Raw genomic sequence first — 27026 nt, forward strand, 5'->3', positions numbered from 1 at the left:
AAGAAGAGTAGGTGGAAACAAAGTCATCCAAGTTCATTCTTTTTTTTTTTTTTCCCAAGTTCATTCTGAAAGTAGGGTGTGGATAACAAAATCAAGCTCAAGTCGATAACAGTCTGTAACCCAGGGTTACAGAAGGGAAGGGTCTGAGGAGCAGCAAGGAAATTGGGGTCCAAGTGCTTAGCACAGAGTAAGCCCCAGGTCAAGGCCCAGAAAGGACAGAGGGATGCATGGGGACTCTTGAACTAGATGTGGCTTTTGACCTGACAGACGGCCCTACTTATCGCAAATTCAGATGCCTTCAGAGGCCAACCTGTCAATGTAAGTCAGAGTGAGGATAATGTCTCTCTTAGTCTGTATTTCATTTTACCAGTTTGGATTACGAGTCAGACACTCAGGAGAAGGGTTTTGTAGTAAAAGAAAGGAACATAGCAGCCTAATGGCCGATGGTAACTCATGTGGGACTTGGCGTGGGTGGCCAATGGTAGGACCTGGAGAAACCCATCCTTCCAGGGCGATCCTCACCCAGCTCCAGAGCTAGTGGCCAGGGGACAATGCAAGTTCCCCCAAAGAGTCCGGCCTGGGATTTCTCCATGTGTGGCCATTAACTCAAAATCCTTTATAACTCTGTAAAGGGAAAACATGTCGTCAGGCATCCACCAGAACGAGCCCTCTGGGTCCTGCTCCTCAGGTAGCCCAGGGGAAAGCCCAGGTGAGTGGAGGCAGCATGTCACTTCCACTTCCTACTGGAAGATTGCCAACCAGAGACCTGTATCCTTTGGTTCCAAGTCCTAGACTCTTGCCACAGTGTCCCAAGATGGTGTACTGAGATGTGTCCAAACCATCATCTGGTCTAACCAATCATCTCCTAAAAAGTGGCAAAGCTCTATTCATGAAGGATCCTTTCCTTTGATTTGCCACAAAGCCACATTGGAGTTCAGGATTTCTTCAAAACCTGCATTGAGAGCTCCTTCTCCAGGGCCTATCCTGAATAACTTTGCTTGCTTAGAATTTTGAAAATACGTATCACAGAAGTTCAATGACTGTGTCTATCTTTATTCTGTACCCACTCTCTAGCTTTGTATACACACACACACACACACACACACACCTTGCTTCCTCATGAGAACTACATTCTGCTTGCGTTGAAGGAAGGCCTTGTGCACATGTGTGCATGCATGTGCGGTGTTTGTAATGCCTCTGAGATAGTTCAGAGCAAAGAAATCCACATAGCAGCACTCAGTCGATGCAGTAAATGCTACATACGGGGGCATAGGGACCATGGCACCAGGATCAGATCATGCCTGACTAAAAGAGCAAACATAGGCATTTCTCAGAAAAATTAATATTTTGGAAGAGTTATATGCCATGAAAACATAAAAGTCACTCTAACGAGGATACAGATGAGTCATGTATTGTTTTCTTTCACCAAAGACTAAAAGTTCAATGTTCAAAACTGAAATAAGTCATGATTCCTGCCACTGGCTGGTGAAATTAAATGCACTAGTTGGCCCCAGTAGGTAAAAACTGCAGCATCCAAGTAAAGCTCTAGTGCTCCCTAGCCCCGTGAGTGACAGATCCATTTCATAAGCTTTAGAAAATATGAGATTCGTTTGTGCACTAAAATCTGATCGTGATCTTCCCACTGAGGCCTTCGGGCAACTCTAGACATAGAATTATTATTCTTTAAAGATAAGGATTTGGAACAAGGCAGGATGATTCTGTGCTCCTGGGGAGACCGAAGTCTTTGGCATGTGGTGTGTGTTGAGTCTTGCTCTCGGACAATGGGCAGGAGGTGGGAAGCGGGATCTGACCCCTCTGCCCGTGTCGCAGGCGTGAGCTGGGGCAGATGCACCGCTATTTATGATGCATTAGCACAGGGCTAGCGACCAGAAGATACGGATCATGGTTCTTGTTCTATTGCCACAAATATGTTATGTGACTTTAGAAAATTTCAGAAAATTGCTCATTCTTTTTCTGCCTTCTCTGGCTAATGCCTGACCTATATAGCTCATGGAATGGTTATGGGAAGAACATGTCAATGACTCTAGAAATAGCAGACAAATTGGTCTTTGTGCCATCTTATTCTGGTCTCATCCTCTTAGAGGTATTAAAACATTAGAGAAACAGTATTTTTATGAATCAAAAAAAGTTCCAAAGGAAGAAGGATGTACCTATGAACACCAGTGACTGTAGTGGGCAATATGATTGCAAGTGATAATTATGACATATTAGAACATTCAATCAATATCTATTTGCTCACTTTGGGCCAGGCTCTCGGCAACACAAAACAAGACATATATGTTTATTTTTACATAAATAATGGATCAATTAAAAAAACAGGTGTTGGGATCCCTGGGTGGCGCAGCGGTTTGGCGCCTGCCTTTGGCCCAGGGCGCGATCCTGGAGACCCGGGATCGAATCCCACATCGGGCTCCCGGTGCATGGAGCCTGCTTCTCCCTCTGCCTGTGTCTCTGCCTCTCTCTCTCTCTCTGTGACTCTCATAAATAAATAAAAAAAAAAAAATAAAAAAAAAAAATAAAAAAAAAAAAAACAGGTGTTAACTTATTTGTATACACCTCATTTCATCACATTAAAGACACCATTGATTTTAATGTATGACATTATTTTCTATGCCACACAGATCTTTAAGTGGTCAGCATAGACCTGCCTTTGTAGAGACTTCTAAAAAAAATTAACTGAGTTTTTTTCTCAAGAATGCAAGTCCTATTTCTGCAACTGCGGTTTCTGACAGTGTGATCCTGGTTTCAAATGTTCTTGAGCTCAAGGCTCCATGTATGTGAAGCCACTGACAATAAAACTACTGAACAACCCGTGATGTGTTGAGATCTCTTCCCCGACCCTGCTCCCAAGGCTGACCTAGACACTGATCCTAATTCTCTCCTAACCGGACTTAGGCACTCATTCCCGGGGGTTCCCTCCAATTCTATTTCACTTCTCTACCTATAAGATCGGGTTTGTCAAATATTTGACTAAGTCAAATATTCACTAAATCCACGTGTCATTGTAAATTCAGCTCTGAGCGCTGAGAAGCAGCCCCAAGGTGAGCTGTTGAAAGTAGAAGGAATGGGAGCAAGGGCTTCAGAAAGGAGCCCCTTCCGGCCACCCTGCCGAGAACCACCTGAGCTGGGGACACAGGGATGCTTCCAGTCTGTCAACGTCCCAAAGGGGCTCCCCGTTCCCGCGTGGGTGGGGAGTGTAGGAGTCTCACCTGATTCTGCAGTGTCACATACACAGTAAGTAAGTGCTCTTTGCCAAGTGGCCTCTGTCTTTCATGCTAGAGAGAGAGTGAGTTGAACCTGCAAGAGAAAGAGGAGAAACCCAGCCAGGGTTTGCACCTGGGGATGCTGTGCCCATGGCCACACCACAGCACCGCATCTACTGCAGTGTCATTTCTAAGAGGACCGCAAAGTACACCAAAGTCCAGACACTAGAAACCACTTGTTTTAAGGAACTACTCATGAGTTTCCTGATAACAAAACAAAACAAAACAAACAAAAAAACAACAAAAAAACAACAAAAATAGATTCCCTAGTGAATCTAGGGATGTCAGGCAAAGACCACAGACATGATTTCCAGACCCCAAAGCTAGAACCTAGTATGACACTTGAATGTGAAGCCCACCTGACATATTCACTCCTCCTGCAAAAAGGGAAAGAGGAAGAAAGGATGAAGGGAAGTAGATGGGTAGGAAGGAGAGAGGAAGAAAAGAAAGAGAAAAGGAACAAAATTATGCTATAAGAAAGAAGATGTGGTCTATGTATACAATGGAATATTCCTCAGCCATTAGAAACGACAAATATCCACCATTTGCTTCAACGTGGATGGAACTGGAGGGTATTATGCTGAGTGAAATAAGTCAATCAGAGAAGGACAAACATTATATGGTCTCATTCATTTGGGGAATATAAATAATAGTGAAAGGGAATAGAGGGGAAGGGAGAAGAAATGGGTAGGAAATATCAGAAAGGGAGACAGAACATGGAAGACTCCTAACTCTGGGAAACGAACTAGGGGTGGTGGAACGGGAGGAAGGCGGGGGGGTGAGGGTGACTGGGTGGCGGGCATTGAGGGAGGCACTTGACAGGATGAGCACTGGGTGTTATTCTGTATGTTGGCAAATTGAACACTAATAAAAAATAAATTATTTTTAAAAAGAAAATATAAAACATAAAAATAAATTAAAATAAATTATAAATATATATATTAAGTGACTATCAGGAAGTACCTAAAACCTAACATCCTTTGCATTTTCTAATCCCATAAAATATAAATAATTACGATTCCTTAATGGTTGTACACACATCATTTGCATCACTACAAATATCTTCTGAAATCTGGGTCAAGACAGCTCTCCAAACATTTTTCTATTTCCTGCCAATCTGTGCAAAAGTAATCCGTGACAATACCATGTGTTTATCACTCAGTAGCTGGAGGTCCTAGAGGCTCAGATCACGACGGGCAGAATATATGGGAGAAACTTGAAGGTCCTCTCATGTGAAGAATGTTTTCTCACTGGGCAGGAAAGTGAATTTTTTGAAATATCTTCTGGACTGTATCAGTACTAAGAATATTGGAAGTTAAGTGCTTGTGGAGTACTTGACATGGCATGGGCTCATGATAAACATTAAGTGAACAACCGTGATGTTTGTGTTTAAATTCAGGCAGGATCTGAGCTATCCAATTTCTACTGGATAGCTACCGTTTCTGTATGGCTATCTAAATCTTTAAAAATTAAAAATTAAATAAATGTTAATATTCTGTTAACATTTCCTCAACCAGCCACACAACCACATGTGGGTCTTGGCTGCCAGATTGGGCATTGCAAAGGTTCCACGGGTCCGGATACTGACTATCCAGGTCCCCCCACAGCCCACAAGACCAGCACGGCTATCTGGCATTACACTCCTGCTTCTTTTTACAGAGAGTCTCATTTTTCTTATCACATGCCTCCCCTTAAAGTTTGTTGTTTTGGATAAGAAAAAAACAAAAAACAAAAAAACAAAACAAAACAAAAAACCATGCAGCCCTGCAGGATACTGAGCTCCAGTCGGAGCTTTTCCCACCTCCGAATAGAATAGAACTTCTGGGTTGATTCCAGAAGGTCCTGACTCTCCCTATCCAACACCCGTCACCCCAGACTTCTTGTTTGTAATGGGTTTGCTGATCTGTTGATGTTTTTGGTTTTCTCGCTGGCATGTTGGCTTTCTATAGCTACTGTTTTCTGAGAGCCTGAGAGTAAGTTCCAGATCTAAAGGTTGTATTGTAGATTCTAGAAGCTACGAGATTCAGTTGAGTCTGTTGTGACTTCTGCCTTTTATTATGATTTAAATAATTCCCTCAGAAGAGCATTCATGTTATTCAAGGTCTTCACTATGTTTTACATGATTATCACTCTTGTGAAGTCAGGAATTCCTTCTTACCTTTTCCTCCGCGCCACTGGAGGATGTATTTTAGTACCACCTTCTGTTGCCGGCATCCCACTTATTTTTAACTTTCAAAGCAGTAGCACATGCATTATTCAAAGCTCTTGCTAGAAGATTTGGGGCAGACTCTGCTCTGGTGATTGCCTTTGAAAGCTCTGAGTTGCCAAGCACTGAGCAAATCTCTTCTCCGGTTTGCTTGTGTTTTTATATATCATTTCCATTCGCGTAGTAAGTGTAGGAATCATGATCACAAAGAATCATTAGTGTGACCAGACACACGAACTGGCGCTAATCATTAATTCGTAACATCTTGTTTATTCTTCTGTCTCATCAAGTGCTGCTGGGCGTGAGGCTTTAGCTTTCATTCGTGACTTTGTCCACAGGATAGAATGAGTGTAACGGGTCTCAAAGTGTTCTTCCATTTTCCCACCCATAAAGGAAGATGATTAAACAATACATCGGTTTACTTTCGTCCCCAGAATACCTATCAAGCTATGAAAACAGCAGCACATCCATGGAGACATCTGGTGATGCGAGCGTGGCGCTGGATGCAGGTGGCTGCAGCCGGGGCATCCCTCCCTCTGTCACTGTGTGGTCTCCATGGAAAGCGTGTGCCTCGCTGATCCAGGAGCACCATTTTGGTGAAGGTCAACAAGTTCCCAGAACACGGCTCAGGCTCTCACCCAGAGCAATCATGACATATTTGCTTTTTGAAACATCCAAAGCAAGCATGTCCCTTCATCGGTTGTTATTTTAGTTCCAACTCCGATCAAAGTGACTGTGTGGGGCAGCCTCTAACAATACAGTCCAGTCACTTTCATTAATTTCGTTTGGGAATGCGTGGCTTCCAATACAGAAAGGAATATTTTCTTTTTAATGAGAATTTTAGAAAATATATATAAAGAGCACCCTATAGACAGAGTTCATACTGATTTACCCAATGTCACACTGGACACACGCTAACACACGTGTGGTCGAGTACAGGCAAGCCCTTCTCATTGCAAACTGTCTCTGGAGCCACAGGTCCAGAGTGAATTGTACTTCCTTGTCGCTCTTCTTGACCTGTTTTACGTAAACCCTTCAGAGCCCATCCTGGTAACTGCCATTGTCAAAAAGGTCCCTCAGATTTTCTACGTGTTTTCACATTTCTTCAGTCAACACTTCGGAGTTTGAATAATGGTGCTTTCCGCTACTAGTTTATTATCATGGAAAGATTACTTAACCTTGACAAGTATCAGTTTGCCCATCTGTAAAATGGGGATAAATTGTAACTAGTAGGTAGGGTTGTCATGGAGACTAAATGCAATAATGCGGTTTCTCAGCATGCACCATTAAAAATGAGAGTGTTATATTATTATTGTTATGATCATTCCCAAGTTCCCCAATCCTGAATGTAAAGAAAATTATTTGATTGTGTAGTGGTTTGCTAGATGCAAATATTGCCCCAGTCTGATTCATGTCAGTGCTGTTTATCCTGTCTTGCTGATTTCAGTGAGGGGATTGGAAGCCAAATTCTCTATCCAGGTTTCCTAAGTTCAAATCACAGCTCAAAAGCCTATTGACTGATGGCTGCAATAGACAGATAAAGTCCAAAATCCCAGCAGATCCAGAGTTGAAATCTAGGTCTTATTCACATCCTGCTCAAAGCAAGAAGTCCCGATTTAATTGGCAGGCTCTTTCCTTCCGGGCAGTAACTTGGGGACCCAGGCTCCTTCCATCTTTTGTCTCCACCATCATCAATGTGTGGCTATTAATTAAACAGGTTCTACTGCATCACATGAGCAGAGCAGGGAACAGGCCACACTTCTCCTGGGAGTTTGCATGGTCCAGACTTGGAATCACTTCTGCCAACGTCACATGGGCTGGAACTCAGCTCTATTGCATATCTAACTACTAGAAACACAACCATGTGCCAAGAGCTAGCACATGAGTTTGGTAATTACCCAGCAACACTGTCTAGCAGAGTTTTCTGGAGTGATGGGAATGATCTAGATCAGTTCAGTTGCCCACTAGCTTCATGTGGCTATTGAGCCCTCGAAAAGCATCCTCTGTAACTGAGAACCAAGGTTTTACTCTTATTTGATAGCAATTAGTTTTAAATAAGCTTGAATATCCACATGTACCAGTGTTTCCATACCGGACAGAGCAGAAGGCTCTCACACAATGATCAGTTTACTTCTGAGGTTCCTTATCTACAAAGTACTGAATCACAAGCATATGCGTTTCAAAAGTTAACTGAATTGAATGAGTAAATGCTCAGGTTTATGAACACACTATATCACAAGCCTACTTTGAAGAGCCTACTCTGTCGTTAGCATATTGCTGCCATTTACAGACCCCTGTATCAAGTACAATGGTCAAGAGCAGCAAACTGTCAGGGTAGACCCAAATTTGATTCCTAGTTTCTCAGTGTATCCATTGGGCTTTATTGGGAAAAAAAAAAATGACAGGGGATCCCTGGGTAGCTCAGCAGTTTAGCATCAGTCTTCGACCCAGTATGTGATCCTGGAGTCCTGGGATTGAGTCCCGCGTTGGGCTCCCTGCAAGGAGACTGCTTCTCCCTCTGCCTGTGTTTCTGCCTCTCTCTGTGTTTCTCACGAATAAATAAAAAATAAAATCTTAAAAAAAAGAAAAAAATGACATAATTTTCCATTTGCCTATGTATAAAGGATACAATAATTCCTACTGTGTTTTTTAAGGATTAAACAAGATAATATATTTTTTAATCAACAGAGTTTAGGGATCCCTGGGTGGCGCAGCGGTTTGGCGCCTGCCTTTGGCCCAGGGCGCGATCCTGGAGACCCGGGATCGAATCCCACGTCGGGCTCCCGGTGCATGGAGCCTGCTTCTCCTTCTGCCTATGTCTCTGCCTCTCTCTCTCTCTCTCTCTGTGTGACTATCATAAATAAATAAAAATTAAAAAAAAAAAAAAAAAAAAAAAAAAACAACAGAGTTTAACTATTATTTCTCACCCCGTATAAAAGGCTCCTTAATTAACATAAATCAAATGGTCACCTGCATAAACTAATTTCCAACTGCTTCAACACTTTGCAAATAAAAGCCTGTATTGGCCACTTTGATCTGAATTACTCTGTACTGTTCTCTCAGCATAGTGATGATAACTACTAATTTTAAACATCTGGAAGGCCCTATGTTTTCAGCAAGACCTTATGATTTTTCTCTAGAGTTGTCCCTCACTTTCTAGGCTCACAGTCCATCCATGAGTTGTCCACTGAGGATGGCATAGAAGCTGTTAATTATTTCTTTCTGCTGCATGCGACTTGTAATGCCAGTGTGGATGCTTGTGCAGCTCCCTGCCTTCCTTTCCCATGGGCCAACAATGCAATTCCAGTCCATAGTCTCAGAAGGTGGAGTCATGATTTTTGTCATGAGTAGGCTGTGAAGGAAGGTGAAGAGCAAAGTGAGCCATGATGTGTTTGTAAAGATGAGAATGAGCAAGATGATCACACATCTAGAATACAAGCCAGGGAGCTAAGATCATTTTCCATCCCCAGGCATTGAACTAAACAGCTTTCAGGAAATATTCAACAATCCTTTGAGGAGACATTTGGGGTGAAAACTGTAGTGGGGGCCCCACTATTTATGTACACCCCCGCTTCATCTATGTAGGCAATTTGCACAGGTGAAGGCACATCCTTAAAGGTCCAGATCCCATGCTTCTTGTTCCGTGTTAATGAAGTTCATGATGACATGAACAAATACTCCTAGGACCAGCCAAAGGCAGGCAACTTATCCATTCAGGAAGTTTCAGAAAAAAATTAACAATTCTGATACAAATAATAATTGGTTTATTATTCAGGATCACTGCACATCATTATATATCACAATTACACTGGTTCATATCATAATTACATGATTATATATATTTGAGGTAAGAGTGTTCTATGATGTAGTAACACTGGTATGGCCATGTTCAGGTAGTTGTTTCTTGAGCCTCTGTGCTGGGATTTCTGTTTCATAACCTGATGACTATTGGAATTGGCGATGTTGATTCCAAGATATACCATATTAATATCTTTCTTCAGTATCATACTCTCTGTCACATTTAATAACTAGCTTTTCAAATACAGGCCACTTAAAGAATTCAGATTGAAATTCACCTGAAGAGTGAACAAAACTTACTAAACTTTCTTTGGTTCCAAAGCACACACACCCTCGTGTGCTACACTCAACAGACACCAGCTGGGAGGTGCTCGCTGGGTGAGAGGGGGAGGAAAGAGCCTTCAGAAGACATAACGGTAAGCAATTCAAAATAGTATCAGGAGTGAGATCTTCTGTGGCTGTTTCTGGAAAATAAAATCAACATTTCCAATCAAGGAGAAAAAGCAGAAGTCTTGAGTGAAGACATTAAAGCCCCGTAGAATAAGCCAGGAATGATGTGCACAATGTTGGACTCAGTAAAGCTAAATACCTTTGCAGATGATTCAGGCCCACAGCAAAGCTGAGGCATCTAAAAGTAACATGAGCCATTGACCGCAAATATGCTGCAGACCTATAAATGTGATTTCTGCTGCATAGAAAGATAAAAGAAATTATAACTAAAAGAAAAGCTGTACAGCTTCCCCATGGCTCTGGGCTTAAAGTCTTATGCCCCCCTTTTTTTGTTGGTGGTGAGGTATGATTAAGAGCACCATGATCTGTCAGTCATCTACCTTCTCTCTTCCCATTCAACCCACCTACTAAACCAGGTGGCTCAATTTACTCAGCCTGTAGGCTTCAGTCTAGGCCAAACTAGTTAACATTTTCTTTCTCCTCCACAAACCTAGGGACCTATTCAGACATTTACACCTTATACTATTGACACCCCTAAGTATCAAAAACTCTGTAGTTGAGTTGCCCACTGTACTGTACACAACTCAGAAGAACAGGGATGCTATTAGCCCTTGCTAATCTCTGTTAGAAAATAAGGCCATTGTGAGACCATGGCCCTCATGGCTGTTCAGTTTCTCCATCGGTCACTGTTTACTTTTATAAATCCAGAGACAGCATTAAGATACAGAAAACAGTGTCTTGGAGGATATTTGAAGAGTCTGGCACCCAATTTAAGATGAATTTCTCAGTTTTCCATCATGAGCTTTTAGGAAATGTTTCAACAAGATAATCAAAGTCCATCTTCAGAACATTATGAATAAAGTCACTTTTTACTCTATGATCTTCATGTTTACTCTTTCTCCATCCTCTATGGCCCCAGATTCAGTCTTCACTCATTCAACAATCTTCCATCGAACATGGTCCGGGAACCAGGCTCTGGGAAGGGAACCAGCTGCTGCCATGATGGACCCTTGACCTAACCTGCCTTTACCCTGACACTTGCCTTGCATCCATCCCACTTGGTTCCCTCTTGTTAGTCCACACTCTTCCCAAAGCCTGTCCCCCTGTGAATTGTACTTACCCATGTAGTTTTAAAATTTATTTGTTTGTATACATATGTTCTGCTACTCCCTTTGTGCCTAGATTCCAAAAGAATTTGAGGAGATATGAGTTCACTTGCTAGTGTCCCATCCCACCAAATTCCTGTATCTGCTTTTCAGTAATGGGCTTGACAAAAATTATCAGGGGGACAGAAATCACTGTGCTACTCTGTGTGAGTCATTATAGAAACATGACTTTTATTTTTTTAAAGATTGTATTTATTTATTTTTGAGACACACACACACACACACACACACACACACACAGGCAGAAACACAGGCAGAGGGAGAAGTAGGGTCTCAGCAAGGAACATGATGTGGGACTTGATCATGGATCCCGGAATCATGCCCCAGGCCAAAGGCAGATACTCAACTGCTGAGCCACCCAGGCATTCCAGAGACATGATTTTTAAACCTGCTACAGCTTGGTAAAACAAGTAGAACTATTTCTGCTTTATAGATGAAAAAAACAACAATGTGAGATCTGCTTCCTTACCAATTTTTCAAATACACAACACAATATTGTTCACCATAGGCTCTATGTTGTATAGCAACAAATTATCAGATTGTATACATTAAATATATGCATTTTTGTATCTCAATTAAACCTCAATAAAACTTTCAAAAAGAAGAATATGGCACTAGAGTTCTACTCAAAACAGTTTCAAGAAACACTAAATTGGCTTCATGCTCCAGATTCAATCTTTAGAGTAAATGTTTGCTCTTGAACTTCAGAAAAACATCAATAAGTTTAATTATTTTTAAGAACATTTTGTTCTGTTTTTGTTTGTGAGAGCTCTTTAAAAGCAAATGGTCTAAAATAATTGAAAACACACTATAGATAATGTTCGTCATATACGAGATAATATCGGTACTAAATATGTTCAAATGCATATTTAGAGTGAATAAATCAAATAATAAAACTGGAAAAAATGCTACATTGTATTTCTATGACCATGCACTTTCTTCCTTGCTTGTGAATCTGATAAATGTGAAAGTTGAAAGGATGACAGACTGTCTTTGTTTAAATATTTTTTTAATATAAGGAATAGCAAACCAAGGTAATGTGATGGTAGATTTGTATTATGGCAAAAGAATGTTTCCTATGCAGAAGCTTTTTATCTTAAGTCCCAATAGTTCATTTTTGCTTTTGTTTCCCTTGCCTTCATAGAGGGATCTTGCAAGAAGTTGCTGTGGCCAACTTCAAAAAGGGTGTTACCTGTGTTCTCCAGGATTTTGATGGAATCTTGTCTCACATTTAGATCTTTCATCCATTTTGAGTTTATCTTTGTGTCTGGTCCAGTTTCATTCTTCTGCACGTGGCTGTCCAATTTTCCCAGTATTTATTAAAGAGACCGTCCTTTTCCCAGTGGATAGTCTTTCCTGCTTCGTCATATATTAGTTGACCATAGAGTTGAGGGTCCATTTCTGGATTCTCTATTCTGTTCCATTGATCTATGTGTCTGTTTTTGTGCCAGTACCACACTGTCTTGATGATAACAGCTCTGTAGTACAACCTGAAATCTGGCATTGTGATGCCCCCAGCTCTGATTTTCTTTTTCAATATTCCCCTGGATATTCAGGCCTTTTCTGATTCCATATGAATCTTAAGATGATTTGTTCCAACTCTCTGAAGAAAGTCCATGGTATTTGGATAGGGATTGAACTGAACATATAAATTGCCCTGAGCAGCATTGACATTTTCACAACATTAATTCTTCCAACCCATGAGCATGTAATATTTGTCCATCTGTTTTTGTCTTCCTCAGTTTCTTTCAGAAGTGTTCTGTAGTTCTTAGGGTATAGATCCTTTACCTCTTTGGTTAGGTTTATTCCTAGGTATCTTTTGCTTTTGGGTGCAATTGTAAATGGGATTGACTCCTTAATTTCTCTTTCTTCAGTCTCATTGTTAGTGTAAAGAAATGCCACTGATTTCTGGGCATTGATTTTGTATCCTGCCACACTGTCAAATTGCCGTATGAGTTTTAGCACTTAAGAAAAAAACTTCTGCAAAGCAAAAGAGATAGTCAACAAAACTAAAAGACAACCTGCAGAATAGGAGAAGATATTTGCAAATGACAGATCAGATAAAGGGCTAGTATCCAAGATCTATAAAGAACTTATTAAACTCAACAGCAAGGAAACCAGCAATCCAATCATGAAATTAGCAAAAGACACAAACAGAAATTTCATCAAAGAAGACATACACTTGGCCAACAAGCACATGAGAAAATGCTCTGCATCACTCACCATCAGGGAAATACACATCAAAACCACAATGAGATCCCACCTCACACCAGTGAGCATGGGGAAAATTAACAAGACAGGAAACAACAACTGTTGGAGAGGATGTGGAGAAAGGGGAACCCTCCTGCACTGTGGGTGGGAATGTGAACTGGTGCCGCCACTCTGGAAAACTGTGTGGAGGTTCCTCAAAGATTTAAAAATAGACCTGCCCTACGACCCAGCAATTGCCCTGCTGAGGATTTACCCCAAAGATACAGATGCAGTGAAACGCTGGGACACCTGCACCCTGATGTTTATAGCAGCAATGTCCACAATGGCCAAACTGTGGAAGGAGCCTCAGTGCCCATCGAAAGATGAATGGATTAAAAAGATGTGGTCTATGTATACAATGGAATATTCCTCAGCCATCAGAAATGACAAATACCCACCACTTGCTTCAACATGGATGGAACTGGAGGGTATGATGCTGAGTGAAGTAAGTCAATTGGAGAAGGGCAATCATCATATGGTTTCACTCATACAAGGAATATAAGAAGTAGTGAAAGGGATTATAGGGGACGGAGGGAAAATAAGTGGGAAAAATCAGAGAGGGAGACAAAACATGAGAGACTGACTCCTAACTCTGGGAAACAAACAAAGGGTAGTGGAAGGGGAGATGGGTGGGGGGATGGGATGACTGGGTGATGGGCACTGAGGGGGGCACTCTATGGGATGAGCACTGGGTGTTATATTATATGCTGGCAAATCAAACTCCAATAAAAAAATATACAAAAAAGTAAAGTCTGTTTTGTCTGGAAAAAAAAAGTTTCTCTGAATCTCAAATCAGAGGTTAATTCCAATTTAGCTATAATTGGCCTATTATTCCATTCAAATTGATTTCTTTTTCCATCATCCTAAAAATACATCCATCCTTTCTGATGAACAAGACTTGACTTGAGATGTTGTGGTAATTCCCAAGTGATTCCTAGAGTCACAGCCTTCCATACCAGTAGGACCTGTGCCACCCCATGATTTACCTTCCTGGGTGAAGTGCACGGTAATGGATAGGAGCTGGTCTGGCTCAGTGACAGGGATGGTTGGAAAGACAGAGCACCAGTCCATCACAAAAGGGTTGAATACTCTTAATTCCAGCCAAGTAATTTTGTGTGAGTATGGAGGCCAGATACCAAGAAGCCAGAAATCCAAAGCTCTATGTGAAATCTCATGATTTTTTAAATGTTGGTGTCCAGCCTAGATTTAAAACTGTGTTTGGGCCAACAATGTGAAAAACATTGTTTGAGCCAACTATGTGAAGCCAAAATTCACTGCTGAGCCCGGCCTGGGAGCTACCAGTTTGTGACTTGGATGTGGGAGCTCTAGAGGGTCTCATTATACCTACCGTCTATGAAACATTGCTCCCTGGGGTGACTCCCTTGGCAGTAGGCCAGCACCCAGCAGCCAGAGATGGTCACCTGCACTTACTGTTATTAACTTCTCTTGGCCTTGGAAAGGAGAAAGTGGCCCAGATCAGAGGTGAGGCCTTCCATGTAATTTCTCTCCAGAATTGCTTAGGTCATAGCGCACATCCCTGTGCATCTTTTCTGTCAGAATGCCTTGCCATGGAACTAAGCCATGACTAGACTTTGTAAATCTTTTTACATATCCAACAATAAAACCAAACAGAACAAAATGTTTTAAATGCCATAATTATTAAAGCACATTACCTAGTCACACCTGATTACCTCAAGGGCAGTCAGACTGCACTCAAAACAAGCAGGAGAATTCTCTGCCCTGAGGGTACTTTCTCAGACAGTCTGAGAAGACTAAAATAGGGAAGGTTAAGTGAAAATGCCTTCTCAACCACACAAGGGATTAAGTCTATAACACATTGCTTTTGCTTTAGTAATGATAAGGTTGGGTTGGTTGGTTGGTTTTCATTTCTGCCACATAGTTCAAAATGCCAAATATCATGGCAAATTAGCAACTTTTGCTAATATCCTAGTTGATTACAAGATGTTATGCACCACTTAATTAAGATTTAGAAAATTAAAAAACATGAAATCAGATAAATGCAAGAATTTTGGTGTCTGGAACTCCAGTTATGAAGGACAGGTGATGAAAGGAATCAGGGAAGTTCAACTCCTCTTAGCAAATATTATTTGAGCATGGAGCATATGCTTACTGTGGTGAACATGGTGGTGATAGGAAAGAATTACGATTCTGCACATTCATTAGGATAGCTTGTAACATAGGAATGGAGATCTCTTTTTCAAAACTCCTGAGAATATAATACAGACTAGAATCCCAGAATTATGAAGGTTCCAAGGCCAGAGACAAATTGCATTCAGCTTGAAGGCTGATGGGATTCAGACTCTGAAGCAGCCCACTGGAGCGGCTGACGGTGAAGCACAAATTGAAAGATGCATGAAAGTATTAAGGCTGTATCCTGGGAAATAGTGGGACCATTAGTGGAAGCAGAAAAGTCAGGACACAAGGAGTAGATTCTAAAGGAAATTTTGATTTTGGCCCTCATGAATCTTAGGGTAAAAGCAGGTCATGCTGGAGTAGATGCCAAAAAGACCATTAGAGGTGTGCAACTTGAGCTCAAAAGACCCCAAAGCTAGAAATTTGTACTGGAGACTTGTCTGTGGAGAGAGGATAACTAAAGTATTTTGCCTGAAAGTTATCCTAAGGTCACGAGAGAAGTTTGAAGGAGAGAGGGCGAAAGACAGCTGAAGCCAGAATTTTTAAAAATAAGTTGTTTATTTGACAGAGAGAGAGAGCGCACAAGCAGGGGGAGTGAGAGACAGAGAAGCAGTCTGCCCGCTGAGCAGGGAGCCTGATGGCAGGGCTCGATCCCAGGACTTTGGGCTCATGACCTGAACTGATGGCAGATACTTAACTGAGAGAGCCACCCAGATACTCCGGAAGCCAGAATTTTTAAAAAAGCCTTATATTAAAGGTCAAGCAAAAGGGGGACACGTGGGTGACTCAGTCAGTTAAGCAACTGACTCTTATTTCTGTTCAGAGCATGATCTCAGGATCATGAGATTGAGCCCCTAGTGGGGCTCCACACTCAGTGGGGAGTTTGCTTGGGATTGTCTGTCTCCCTGTCCCTCTACAGCAAACCCCACCCTGTTCACACACTCTCTCCCTCTCTTAAAAAAAAAAAAAAAAAGGCTAGAGAAAGAAAGCCCTAGGAAGCAATACAAATGAAGGAAAACCAGGAAAATATGTATTTTGATAGAAGCTTTAGGACGGAAAGATATCCAGAAGGATCTGGGAACCAAAACATGTCTAATACTGTCAAATGTTGCCCAAGTTCAAAGACAACAGAATTGCTTACTTTGGTGAACAGAAGGTGATCCTTGATAAGGGAGGATAAGTGATTTTAACAGCATTACAGGGAGAAACTTTACAGATCAAAGGACAAATTATAGATAGAAGGAGTAGGCACAGTAGAAAAGAATAGCCAAGTTTTGGGGGGAGTTTGACATTGAAGAGAGTTTTTTCTGTTGAATGATTAGTGAGGTCAAGAGAAGATTTTGTCTTCTTTTTTGTAGGAGAGAGAAGACAAAATGGAGAAAAGGTAAACCACAAAAGAGGAAATAACTGGTGGGTAGAGATTCTGAGGATGAAGTACATTTCTTGGAGGAAACATGGGAAAGAGAAGGATTATTTCCTCTACAAGAGACAGGAAGTGAGAGAGTGAGTGTACAGAAACATAGGCATCTGAAATAAAGATGAGAAACATAAACAACCCTCAAAACAAGCTTGACTCCATGTGTAGAAGGGATTGAGCGAATGCCTGAGAGGTGTTGTAATGATGAGTCAGGAGAACAGGGAAGGTGGAGCAAGAGCAGGAGGTTCCTAAGTGTTGCTCTTGCAAGTGGGATAGAGTTCTAACAAAGAAGATGTGTGTGTGTGTGTGTGTGTGTGTGCGTGCATGTGACATGTACATCATTACTTGTGTTGTTCTCATCTCATCGGTGTCTTTTCCTTATCCTGGTAAAAAGAAAAGACATTGATTGGAAGAAAGTCTTTGTGAAAAAAAAACATATGTAATTAGGGACTAGTATCCAAAATATGCAAAGAACTCTTAAAACTCAACAGTAAGAACCCACTTAAGCAGTCGATTAAAAAATGGACAAAATCTCTAAATTGACACCTCACTGAAGATACACAGATGGCAAATAAACATATGAAAAGATGCTCAACATTGTATGTTATTAGGAAATTGCAAATTGGAGCAACAATGAGGTACCACCAAGTTGCTATTAGAATGGGCCAAAAAAAAAAAACAAACAAACACAAAAACAAAAAAAACTGACAATACTAAATGCTGATGAGGATGTGAAGCAATGGGAACTCTGACTTAGGACTGATGAAAATGCAAAATGGCACAGTCATTTTGGGAGACAGATTGCCAATCTCTTGGGAAACTAAACAAATTCTGACCATATGATCCAACGAATGTACTTCCTGGTATTTGTCCAAACAGTTGAAAACTTACAACCACATAAAGTCCTGGAATGTTTATAGTTGTGTTATGCCTAATCCCCAAAACTTGGAAGCAACCCAAATATCCTTCAATAGATGAATGGGTAAAAAGCATGATACATCCGTACGGTGGAGCATTATTCAGCAATGCATGCATGAAAAGGTAGAGCACGGGGGATATTTAGAATATGGAAAGTGCCCTGTGTGATGCAGTAAAGGTATGTACACTTCCTTAAACATTTAGTAAGACCCACGCAGTATAGAACACCAAGAGTCAACCCTAAGGTAAGTACAGACCTTGGTTAATAATCATGTGTCAATATCAGTTCATCAATTGTAACAAATGTCCCTCAGCAATGCTAGATAATGCTAGGGAAAACTGTGCAGGTATATATAAATAATCTATGAATCTTTTAAGACATAATTGCAATTTTAGATCTACACCAAAATGCAGTGAAAAGCCTGACTTGGGAATTTGCACTAATTACTTAGACTTTCTCAAATTCTTTTGTATCTTTCATTCTTTTTTTTTTTTTAAGATTTTTATTTATTTATTCATGAGAGACCCAGAGAGAGAGAAAGAGAGATTTGCAGAGACACAGGCAGAGGGGGAAGCAGGCTCCATGCAGGGAGCCCGACGCGGAACTCGATCCCAGGTCTCCAGGATCAGGCCCTGGGCTGAAGGTGGCGTTAAACCACTGAGCCACTCAGGCTGCCCCTCTTTCATTCTTTTTTTTTAAAAGATTTATTTATCTTTAGGGGAAGGGCAGATTGTGTGATGTGAGCAGAGGGAGGGACAAAGAGAGAGGGAGAAGAGAATCTCAAGCTGACTCCCTGCTGAGTGCTACGTGAACCCACGACCCTGAGATCATGATCTGAACCAAAATCAAGAGTTAGACACTCAACCCACCCAAGTGCCCCTATCTCTTTTAAACTTAATTTTTGTTTGTATGTGTTCACTTTGGGAATGTAAGTGAGAAACTGATGGAGAGAGAATTTCCAGAGGAAGAAATTGCAATATTTTCTTTTTATGAGCACTCATCATATAATATAGGAGGGAATGCTGAGTATAAATAGACCACCTTTATTTTTTGTTTAATCTATTCAACTGAGATCTGTATTGCCACTACATCAAGTATTCAGTTTTGAGAATTCAGAGAGTAGTTTTTTTTTTACCTATTTCTCACAATCAGTGATAATTTAGCAATCCCTACTCACATATCAATTGATTCATTTACTAGGATAATGAAATCAATATTGTCTAACTTCTTTCAGATTATGATATTAAAGAAGGCATAAAGTTCGAATTTGGGAAAATGAATTTTTAAAAATATCTGTAAAACACAGTTGGTTTGAAATAATGGAAGTGGAGCGGGTTTGTGGAAATAAATAGAATGGAGCAGAAAAATGGTTTGAAGGGGATATAAGCGAAATAATGTGTTAAATTGATTTCGATGGAACCCTTTATATTGGCAAACTGCTAAACAATCATTTTTTTGCATATCATGAGTTACCCACATTTCCACCGTCTCTCATGTTCAAGCAAAGTGCTGACGAATTAATGCTTATTAGGGAAACAACCGTGAAACAGAATGACACTCCACTTCAGGCGATATACGCAGTTAGAAATCAGAATGCTAAAGAATATCTTAAAATCCGTCAATTAATCCTCTTTTTTTCATGGCTATATTGTTGGCTGATTACAAATGAGTCACCAAAAGTATTCTGTGCATACAGAATTTGGATTTAAGGAGTGTTCGTGTCAAAGCATAGAAATACAGAAATTACTCCTAATTTGGCCAAACCTAGATAGTGCATTCCAATCTCTAAAAGTCCACTCAGAGGGACACCTGGGTGGCTCAGTGGTTGAGCGTCTGCCTTTGGCTCAGGGTATGATCCCAGTCCGGGGATCGAGTCCTGCGTCAGACTCCCTGCATGGAGCCTGCTTCTCCCTCTGCCTATGTCTCTGCCTTTCTCTCTGTGTCTCTCATGAATAAACAAATAAAATCTTACAAAAAAAAAAAAAAGTCCACTCGGAAACAAATAAATGTAAGTGGAGTGATTGTGACTGACTGACTGACTGCTCGGGGTGGTCACCGGGACGATGGCTATATCCACGCCACGAGTATTGCACAGAAACTCAGATTGATGGATACCAGTTTCACATACATGTTTGTAAGCGTGCAAAACAAAACCATAGTTAGTAATGCATGGGGGGTTGCAGATTTAGAAGAGTATTTCCATCGATACTGCATTTGCTTATGTGTGTGTCAAAAAGGAGACAGAAACACACCACCTAGTCCAACACAGAAAAATGATGTAATCGTTGACTAGGCATCAGGTTTCGAAGAAAAGAGAGGCTATGTCCACAGGGCTTGATGACAGCAAAGGCAGGGCAGCCACCCCTGCTGGGCTGCGGGGAAGAGGGGACGGGATGGCTGAGTCTCAGGGGCTTGGTGGAAGCCCAAGGAGCAGAAGCTGGTAGACCTCTGAGGAGTGGAGGAAGGAGCCCTGTGCCTGCCTGCACGCTCCTGCAGTAGAGTCTACCCTGGGGCCAGCTGGCCCAGCAGGAATGGGTTTGCGGGGCCCCAGCCTGGTATCACAGAGCAGTGGACAGACGGCAGCCTGGAGCCGAGGGACACCAGCTCAGTCCCTGACCTGGTGCTCGTGTCATCTCTCACCTCCTGCGCAGTTCCCTCATCCTGGGAACACATTGCAATTGCTCCTTCCCTGTCTTGGGATGTGTCTTGGAGCCTCCCCCCACCCCCAGAGCACCTAGGTGCCGTCCATTTCTGCTCTTCAGTGAGGCAAAGAACTTCCCTGAAGTCTGCCTCCCTGACTCAATCACCTCCGGAACCACAGTCCCTTTCCTAAGGTGCACAGCAAACCACCCACAGTCGGCTTATCGATGGTGAGCCCGTGTGAGGCCCACGTGAAGCACGGAAGCTCCCGGGCTGTATCTCTCCCCCATGCATCTGTAATCTCCCTGAGGACAGGAGCCCCATCTGGGGCATTTTGTTACAGCAGCCCATGCAGACTGAGACAGATGCCCAGGAAGTTGCCAGGTGGAGGCTGGAAACAAGGGAGCAAACAGAGAAGGGGCTAGAAGAAGCATCCTGGTCTAAGAGCTCGTCACTTGGACTTGGTGCCAGCGCATCTCTAGAGCAAACTCTTCAGGCAAATGACTTCATGGGGTAAATTAACAACCACAGAGAACAGATGCCATGACCCCCATACCTGGGTGGAGGCTCTCGGAACTTTGTGAGTCTGGGGCTCGATGTCTAGAACATCCATTATGATATCCGCTTGATCCACTGCCATGAAATGCACCTCCCTTGTAACCTAAATACTTTATTCCACATTTTGCTCCGTTTTCGAGTCCTGTCCCCAGAGCAACCTTCCAAGGGCATTGTTGATTGACTACATGCAAGTCAGCATGAGACAAGCAATCCGTTAACTGGCTTGTCTTGTCCAAGGGGGTGTGAGGCAGGATGAGCTGGAAAAGAGAAAGTGGGTGAACATGGAATCAGAATGTAAGATGTCGAGCCCCACACCTTCAAAGGGTACCTCGAAATAACAACAAAACAGCATCCAAGCCCAAACTAAATTAAAAAAAAAAAAAAAAAAAACAATGTCGCTGGACCCGTGCCATTTCTGCCACTGCACTGAAACTGGGTTTTAGTTAACATGGCTTAAACGTTTATACTATCTGGAGCTCGCAAGCCATGTTTGCAGGTAAGTTTTTTTCTTTACAACTTGAGCCTTTATTTATTTATTTTTTTCCTTTTCTCTGTCATTCGTGACATGTAGACTCGGAATAAAGCAGTAGATCTGGGTACGTCGGTTGTTAATTGGAACATCCACCAAAAGATAATTAGCACATACTCTTGGGATGATGTGACAACCGAAGAGTCGTGACTGGAGCTGGGTTTGAAGTCGAGTAAATACAGAAATTGCATCTCTCTCTCGAAATAGCCTGCTCAAAATCTGGGTTAAGTGTGAGTGCCTAGGTGTCAACAGCAGGCTGACCACAGAGCCGGGAATCAAGACACGAGCATCCAAAGTGATTACGGGTGAAGAGAGGCAATGGGATTAAAAACTGGCAGTAAAATAAATAAATAAATAAATAAATAAATAAATAAATAAATAATAAATAAATAAAATAAAAAATAAAAACTGGCAGTGACGCAAAGGCGAGGCAGGGGGAAGTGACCACGACAGGGGTCTGAAGAAGACTCACCGAGGAGGGAATGGTTAGGGCCATATTGGCGCACACATGTGGAAATACAATTCAGTTGAAAAAGAACATTCGTGCCCCTGCCCCAGAAGGTCATGAGAGTGGGCATCATTATATTAAATAACCTCTCTGGAGAGGAGGCACAAGCCAGTTTACTAAGGTATTTAAGATTGCACTGCAGGGCCGCCTGGGTGGCTCAGCGGTTGAGCATCTGCCTTCGGCCCAGGTCATGACTCCAGGGTCCCAGGATCGAGTCCCACATTGGGCTCCATGTGGGAGCCTGCTTCTCCCTCTGCCTGTGTCTCTGCCTCTCTCTCTCTCTGTGTCTCTCATGAATAAATAAATAAAATCTTTTTTTAAAAAGGGGGGAAAAATCCTATCGGAGAAGCAATTAAAAAAAATCCCACTGGGAGCTATAATTCACTGGCACCAATATCGACTTGACAAAATGTTTCCCGTTCTAATTTCGGAGGGCTCGATGAGGCTCTTATTTCTCTCCTCTGTACCATTTATCTCTAACCACCGTCTTGTGCACTTGAAAGGGGGCTAACCGATTGGAAGGAAGTGCTGGGTGTCCTTGAAACAATATTTAGATTCCTGATTTAAGGTTGGTAGTTCTTACATCACAAATGAAATGTTGAAGACCGAGAAGGCTAACAACAAGGGAACGCCTTCATAAAATCGGTGTTAAGGAAGACTCTAACGTTAGGGACGGGATCGTTTTCCAGCGAGCGGTCCCTGGAGTCTGTCGGGAGCTGAGCGGCTGGGCTGCGGGGCCTAGGAGGCCCGACCTCCTTGAGCTCGGTCTCTGCTCGCCGCCGGCCTCCGCTCCCCATAGGTACCTGTATCTGAAAACACCTCCTGTGCTGCCGCGCAGAGGGGCGGTGAGGATGGGACGGAGGACCAGGTCAACAGAGCCGTCCACACAGCTAAGCAGCTGTCCCAGGGCACAGGCCAACATCGTGTGACGTTACAGGGAAGACAGTAAAACGGTGAAGTGACAAAGTCTACAATGGGAATACGCACGTAAAAGAGAGTGTTCCGGGGTTCAGAAAACGGGGACCACGTATACAGGCTGACCTGCATGGCACCGTACGCTCCCGTAGTGACTCCCTCAGTGCCTTAGGTGGCCTCTTGTCTCTGACCCCAAAGCAGCAGGTGACATTGTCAACCCATTTTCATTTCTTCTGTCCCCAGGTGGCCCTCTAGACACTTCGCGGTCATAACGCAGTCCTCTGCCTTTCTGTCCCCCAGACCAGGGATCCCACTGCCTGCAAGAGACTTGGCTCTAGCTCGATGTGGGCCTCTGCTCTCGTCCTATGCCACCCTTGAAACTCTAGAGTTCTCGGATGTCTAAGGCTGCTGTCTGAGGAACTCTGCAACAGCTTCATGAGTGAATCAGACCCCTCAGGGAATCCTCTGCATCCCTGCCGCAGGGCCTCCTCCCCGCCCCACCTGCAGTGGGATGCCTTCTGGATGGAGAACAAGCGCCCACACTACACCCATGTGACTTCACGGGCTTCAGAACACCTTCCACTTGTCCCGTGGGTGTCTCACACTGCGCTCCTCCAAACACTCCCACCCCATTCCTACAGGGTATCAAACAGCCACTGATTTATGTAAGGTGCGGTGGCCTTCATCACATGCTAAGCCAATCTACCATCTGTGCGCCAGGTCGTGCCCTGCAATACCTGGGGGAACTTCCTGGTGCTTTTCATTTGGGATGATTAGCGATGCTTACAACCTGGTGGCTCTGACAGTATGATCAATAAAATAAGCGAAATTTGGAACAAATCCTTTGCTCATAAAGGATGTTGTCCTGCAATCCCCAAATTGGTTGATGTGGGACGGGTGGTGACCTTGGAGGACTTGAAGGACGAGCCAGTGAGACATCTGGAAGATTCTCATTGTACCCTCGGGGCTTGGTTGTAGTTAAAAAGTGGACTGACCCCAGAGAGTCCCCGAGCACTCTCCCTTCCTTTCAAGGGCGGCTCATGTCCCACCTTCTCCCGAGTGTCCCTGCTCTCTGCCACTGCTGTCACTGTCCTCTGAACTGTTGGAGCATTTTGTCTTTGCCTCTGGCTTCCTCGTTAATGACTCAGCATAGACTGCAGCTGATAATTACAAACATATTTTTAATGCATGCACATATTCACCCTCAGCAAGTAGTTGCCAGCCGTGCAAGGCAGAGGACTCACCGCACGGGTCTTTCTCCCAGGGTCTTGCTGGAGCCCGTGCTGCACCGATGCCCCAAAAATACAGACGGGGACCTGGGCAATGGGGGAAAGGATAAGACGCACGACCAGACAAGAGTGACTGCTTATCTAAAAAGCAGGACGAGGCCTTTACCGGGTGGTTCCTTCGTTGTCCATCAACGCGGGTCTTAGAGCTGTTCTGGGCGTTCCGTGAGCTAATGCGTGTAAGTCGCTTGATCCAGGACAGGCCCCGGGCACGTGCTCAGTGCACACCAGCGATGGCTGTGGTTGCTGTGGGCTGCAGGGGGCCTACCTCTGTCTGCCCACACACCAGCTGCAAGAACCATACTCTACCCCAGTGGGGGCTCGGAAAATATTCCTAAATGTAATAGGATTGAACTGGTGGTAAAGATGCTGCAAACACTTTGTACGTCTGATTTGCAGAATTAATGACCGATCGAATCCTACTGATGCAAATGGCGGGAGACACTGTGCTTTCGTTGTAATAAAACCTCACCGCGGATGCTCTCAGGGTCACAGCAAGGGGTCGCGGAACCTGAGGACCAAAGGGAACCAATAATGGGGCATCAAGGAGACCATAAAGGAGTGCTCTGAATGTAGTTCTGCAGGAGGGGGTTTCCGTTTTCAATGTGTGGCACATACACCTCAATAAAAATTAAAAATGAAATAAAATAACAAATACAAAATTAAAAAAAAAAAAACTCTCGAGCTCCTTATGGGACCTGGGTCACCTTCTGTTACAGCTGTTTTGCTTTGTTTTCTTTCTATCGGAGACGGTGATGATTGGGGGAACGTTGATATTAGGAAGAAACCCTTCCCTGCTGCGCGACGCCCCTGCAACGCTGGCCCCTGGCACGGGGAGCAATGCTGCAGCCCCAGCTGGGTGGGCTGCAATCTAACCAGGTCCTGACACCGGCCACCTGGAGATGGGGTCGGACCCCACAGGCTGAGGCCTGGTCCCACAGCACCCCTCCCGACCCCTCACAGACAGCACCCACAGGTCTGCGTGGTCCCCTGTGCATCTGACCTACTGGCTACTACTGATCGGAGCTGCTACAGATTCGCTTAGTGTGCGGGCGCGGCTCACAGAACTTGGGGGAAACTTACTCTTTTTGCTTACTAGACTACCAGGTTATTAAGAAAGGATATGGCTCAGGAACAGCCAGGTGGAGAGACGAGTGGGGCAAGACTGCGGAGAGGTGTGGAGGCTCTCCAGGGCCGGAGAGCTGTCCCCACTCTCCATGTGTCCTCCAACCCCAAAGCTCTCCAAACCCTGTCATTTTGGGGTCTTTGTGGAAGCTTCATCACAAAGGCGTGCTTGATGGGCAGCTGATCCAGCCCCCAGCCACTCTCCCCCTCCTGGAGGTCAACGGTTGGGCTGAAAGTTCCAAATCTCCTATGATGCCTGGTTCCCCTGGCAACCAGCCCCCATTTTTAATCGTCTCCAAGAGCTGGATTCTTTACATAAACCCAGGTGTGGTCGGAAGGGGTTTCTGATGAACAACAGGACCCTCCGTCTACCCTTATGATGCCACAGCTATTTCAGGAACCGAGAGCAAAAGAAGAAATACTAGAGCCAAAGATGCTCCCATTGCTTTGATCTCTTAGGAATTTGCAAGGGTTTCTGGAGCTCTGTGGCAGGAATGAAGATGAGGATGGAGTATTTCTTACAAATCACAGTATGGTAGCTGAGTAGGAATTATTTGAGGTGTTAGGGAGGCGGCGAGGGCAGTGCCTACGTCGTGTGACGGGTGAGTACACAGCACGCTTTTTCTCTGGCCCCAGCGGGAGCCTCTCTGAGGTCAGGGCCACCTCCCTGGGCCTTCCAGGGCTGGCCCCGAGCTTGGAAGCCAACTACGCTCCGTGGTCAATGAGCCGCTTCCCTATCCTCCCTACTGGGGGATAATGAGGGTTTGGTAGTTTAGGGGTGAAGGTCCTGCACATGCCACTGCTAAAATATGCAGAACTGGCATATTGACTATTTTGAGTGGAAGTCGCTTGCGGATGCAGGGAGGGGTCTCTGACCGCCTCCTTCCTATCTCCTTTCTCTCCTGGGTCATTAAATCCCCCAGGAGATGGGTGCCCAGCTGCCTCAGTCCATTAAATGTCCTACTCTTCATTTCGGGGGCTCAGGGCCTGATCTCAGGGTTGTGAGATCGAGCCCCACATCAGGCTCCACGCTTAGCATGGAGTCTGCTCGAGATTCTCTCTCTCCTTCTGTCCTTCTCTTCCACTTGTATTCTCTCGCTATTTCTCTGTCTCTCTAAATACATAAAATATTTTAACAATAATAAATAATAAGACTATCTTTAAAAAAAAATTCTGCAGGAGAAAGGCCCCCTCCCTTCACCAGAAGAGCACACATTCTTAGACACCGAAACGGGCCTGTGCGAACGTGCCTACGACAATGACCTAAATCCCCAGGGGTCCCCCCATTTATCTCCAGTATTGCTGGTGGCCCACACCTCTATCTCTCCTGTCTTGTCAGTCTCTGCCGTGGAGCATGTTCTTCAAATGGTACATGAGCTCTCAGGACTACCTACTTTCTTGGGTCTTCATTTCTTTCTTTCTTTTTTTTTTTTTTTTTACATTTTTTATTTAAATTTTATTTTTTAAATTTTTTAGAAATGTATTTATTTACTTATTTATTTATTTACTTGAGAGAGAGAGAGAGAGAGAGAGAGAAAGGCAGAGGGAGAAGCAGGCTCCATGCAGAGAGCCTGACACGGGACTCGATCCCGGGACTCCAGGATCGCCCCCTGGGCCAAAGGCAGGAGCTAAACTGCTGAGCCACCCAGGGATCCCTATTTAAATTCAATTTACTAACATCTAGTATAACCCCCAGTGCTCATCCCGTCACGTGCCCCCACCTCAGTGCCCATCCCCCAGTCACCCCATCCCCCCACCTGCCTCCCCTTCTGCAACCCTTTGTTTGGTTCCCAGTCAGGAGTTTCTCATGGTCTGTCTCCC

At 43.6% G+C, this 27026-nt stretch overlaps 1 long non-coding RNA gene across 5 annotated transcripts; it reads right to left on the bottom strand.

Annotated features, from left to right (window-relative positions):
• Window positions 1-25430, bottom strand: LOC111091703. 5 transcript variants are annotated; one of them, XR_005355389.1, is made up of 8 exons: window positions 25164-25430; window positions 24190-24591; window positions 22683-24110; window positions 20841-21099; window positions 9589-9752; window positions 8644-8842; window positions 3231-3318; window positions 1-624 (listed from the first exon to the last, which is right to left on the bottom strand). It is a non-coding gene; the product is annotated as an uncharacterized LOC111091703 (long non-coding RNA). The 5 variants fall into 5 exon arrangements; XR_005355391.1 differs by lacking the exon at window positions 8644-8842; XR_005355392.1 differs by lacking the exons at window positions 1-624; window positions 22683-24110 and having other exon boundaries at window positions 2583-3318.
• Between the last annotated feature and the right edge of the window lie 1596 nt (window positions 25431-27026).

The sequence above is a fragment of the Canis lupus genome, chromosome 2 (genome assembly GCF_011100685.1).
Source record: "Canis lupus familiaris isolate Mischka breed German Shepherd chromosome 2, alternate assembly UU_Cfam_GSD_1.0, whole genome shotgun sequence".
NCBI lineage: Eukaryota > Metazoa > Chordata > Mammalia > Carnivora > Canidae > Canis > Canis lupus.